This window comes from Myotis davidii, unplaced genomic scaffold (genome assembly GCF_000327345.1).
Source record: "Myotis davidii unplaced genomic scaffold, ASM32734v1 scaffold433, whole genome shotgun sequence".
Taxonomy (NCBI): Eukaryota; Metazoa; Chordata; class Mammalia; order Chiroptera; family Vespertilionidae; genus Myotis; species Myotis davidii.
This window is the reverse complement of record NW_006293776.1, coordinates 2,419,145-2,422,696: the sequence shown is the minus strand read 5'-3', so window position 1 is coordinate 2,422,696 and position 3,552 is coordinate 2,419,145. Positions and strand designations below refer to the sequence as shown.

Genomic DNA, 3,552 nt, shown 5'->3' with positions numbered 1-3,552 from the left:
TGCGGTGCCTCCCCCTCGCTTTCATTCTTTTCTCCCCGAAGCTCGATCCCCTCTCGGTGGGGGAAGCAGCCTCGGAGCAAAACTGCCTGGCTTCGGGCCTGAACTGCTGCTGGGGTGTGGGAGAGGGCAGAGGCATGGAGCCGCATGTGGCGGTGTGCAGTGTGTCTGTGTCTGTGTGTCTGGGTGTATGTAGATGTATGTGGTGAACTCCTCCAGGCTGAGCGCCTGTGACTCGTAAGTTGATCTGTCTCTCCGCGCCGCGGGGCTCACCTTCCTAGCTGATCTGGGTAGGGAGTGAAGGGATGGGCGAAACACCCCCACCCTCAAAATATCCGGCTCTTCCAAGAAGAATTTTCTTTTGGAGAGACAGCCAATAAACTCTGCTCAACTCCCTCCCTCCCTCCGTTCTTCCTAGCTGCAGTTTCAAAAAGCTTCAAAGCCAGGAATGTGGGATTCATCTTCGGATCCCCAGAAGGCAAATGTGGTTACAGATGTTGCACGGTACTTCGCCAAGTTTAAAACCCTGCCTTCAACGCTGTAACCAAAACAGTGAGGCTAGAACCCGGGGCGCGCTGGGGAGAGACGTGGGCCTCTGGGGCCGCCGGATTCCCTAACTTCCGTCTGCTTCTAGACTGGCTCGGCTCTGTCCAGTTTGTGCCAGAAAAGTCTCCCACCCCCATTCTTGTCCCCGGAGGTTTGAACGCCCCTTGCATGGGAGAAAAGCTCTCTAGACTCTCTGAGAGGAAGCAACTTAGGGAAGAAGACATTCCACTTAGTAGAAGAAGAAAAGCCTTGGTTAAAAAGTTGTGCTTAATTTGGCTCTGGAAAGAGGTAGCCAAGTCATACAATGGGGTTTTTTTTTTTTTACTTTTATTGGGTTTTCTTTTCTTTTTTTTTTTGAGTTGTGTTAATTGGGAGTTACATGAGAAGAAAGGACTGATCTCGTATATATTTTGTATATTTTCTGAAAAAAGGCTTCAAATTGAGACATGACCCAGTGGTTTTAAAGAACCCTGCTGGAGAGATGCAGACAGCCCAAAAAATAGACACCACCTCCCTTCCCCCCCACCAAAAAAAAAAAAAAAATTCTTCCTGGAAAGGTGGTGATAAGAAATTTCAGAGATGGGCTGATCCAAGTGGCGGGCCTTAAATGGAAACACCATAGTGTGCCCTGGCACTTGTCTCTGGAGGTGGGTGGCTGGCTAGGGGCCCGGGGTTGGGCAGCCAGCAGACACTAGGCTTGTGCTGACCTCAGACACTGGGCTTGACATCCAGCTTTACAGTATGCTTAAGTGTGAAATATGGGCTCACTCATTTCACTGATGGGGACACAGGGGTCGGGAAGATATCTTAGGCTGAGACAGGGCTTGGGTCATCGGGTTTCTCACACGAAATTGCTGTTTATGTGTGATTCAGTTTCTGTCCTGGAATTAAAAAACAACAACAGAAGTCCTTTGAAGCTGAAATATGTAGGCCTTAAAGTGGTGGAATTGCACATCGAATAATAGCATTTGTACTGTTACTCATGCAGATACTCCAAGGTGGTGAATGATGTTGCAGTAAATTGTAGAGATGCCCCAAATCAAGGGCTGGGATGGGTATAGATTAGGTTCATGCTCTTCGTTTCCAGTAGTACACAGGTGAGTTTTACTTGAAATGGTGAGAGTGGTTTTAAATAAAATTTGATTGAGGTAGTAGTTGTACAACTTTTGTACCTTGGGAGAGAGTGATCATTTGGATCCAGTAAGTTTCACGTTATCTCTTAAGAATAGTGAGGATGTGGAGTAAAGATGGAGGAGTATGCCGCACTGAGGAATGTAATTACAGGCATAACTTGGAGGTGTTGCAAGTTCCTTCCCAGACCATCACAAAGCCAGTATCACAATAAGGTGGAGGAGGAGGGTCTTGCCTTCGCTTTGTGAAAAAGCCAGCAGCTGTGAAACGCAATAAAGCGGAGCACAATAAACAAGATATGCCTGTAAATTTCGGACATGAGGAACTTAATTCCAGTAACAGTGATTTTTTTCCCCGCAAAGTAATGATTTTCCAAAATTTTTGCACCTGTCCATGGAACAGATAACAGCGATTGGATCAGTACAGAGAGACTAGGTCTCTCTCTCACCCTAGATTGCACTGAGCTAGTCCCCTGAGGATCACGATAGGTTTCCAGGTAAGGCTAGGTTGAGTAGTGAAGCCTTTTGGGAGAGGGAGGGACTGGGCAGAAGTGGACTTGAAAAGGATCCTGCTATTCAAGGTCATGAGGTGAAGATGGAATCAATGCACTTACAGGGTGTTTTAGGCAAAAAGGAGCTGGGACCTGGGAACTGTCCTCTGTGCTTGTTCTGTTGGGTCCCTACATCTGGATTGATTTTTATGGGAAGGCATCCGCACACAACTTGTTAGAATTTAGGGAGAAGTAAACTATTGACAGTGGCAAAGCCCCTTGATATGTTTTGAGTGAACTTGATGACAGAGGTGATGATTGGGGGAGGGGGACTAGGTATGTAGTACTAGGCACAGTGCTTAGCTCTCGCATGTACTTTTTAATTACATTTTACAATAACCATATGTTTTATTATTACTTTACTCCTTTCCAATAAGAAATTGAGGCTCGGCAACATTGAGTTGCCCAGTGTTGTAGAACTAGGGAATGGGGACTAGGGGTTTGAATTGGGAGTTGGTGGGATTCTTGAACCCATGATCTTGCCACTTTCTCCAGCGTTTGCCAAATTTCATTCATTCATGCATTGTCTCCAGGAGTTTACCATAGCTATGTTAAGTCTCACTTACTCTATTGTAGGTTGTTTTTTTTGTGTGTTTTTTTTTTAAAGTAACAAACACCTTTTCAAAGACATCATCTTTTAAGAGGAAACTATATCATAGTCATATTGGAAAGCCAACTCACTTATTAGGAATAGGAGATAATTATAAAGATGCATTTACTCCTATTGAACCCTCAAATTCAGGATAATTATCTGGGGATTGTGTGTGTGTGTGTGTGTGTGTGTGTGTGTGTGTGTGTGTGTTGAAACATGGGGATAATGTGGAGGAGGTGGGTAGATGACACAGTATTGGTGATATTCTGGTTTGGGGTTCAGTAATAGGTTCATGGGTGCCAATTTGACTTTAGACTTTATCACCTACATACATGATGCATAATTTTTATAGAAGATAATTAAACATAACCATTAACATAATGATTACTTGGGGAATACTTCACTGCACTGTTCTGATTTAGCGTGGTGCCTGTGTGAAGTAGGCACATAAGAACAAATGGCTGATTGACAAGACCCTAGGTGATAATTTAAAGCAAAGATGATTGTTGTTATACAAGTAAGACTGAGGCATATCCCCCCTATTTTCTCCCGCTTCCACTCTCACTTCCAATACAGGTTTTCTCTGCTCTCTGAATTGGAGTGTTCCTATGAAAGCTTTCCTAAGCTAAAATGGCATAAAGCAAAAAAAAGCAATTACCATTCATTTATATGGAAAAATTTTTGAACATCATCAGACCCCCAAAATAACCTACTAAATCATACCAAATAACACATA

The 3,552-nt window shown here is 44.1% G+C and overlaps 1 protein-coding gene across 1 annotated transcript in view; it reads left to right on the top strand.

The window, feature by feature from the left end:
• The first annotated feature begins 415 nt into the window (after nucleotides 1–415).
• Nucleotides 416–3,552, top strand: part of ACVR1 (activin A receptor type I) — a 134,296-nt gene continuing 131,159 nt past the window's right edge. The window contains exon 1 of the mRNA XM_015566299.1: nucleotides 416–501. The gene's annotated coding sequence lies outside the window, so the exon portion shown is untranslated. The remainder of the gene's footprint in view (nucleotides 502–3,552) is intronic.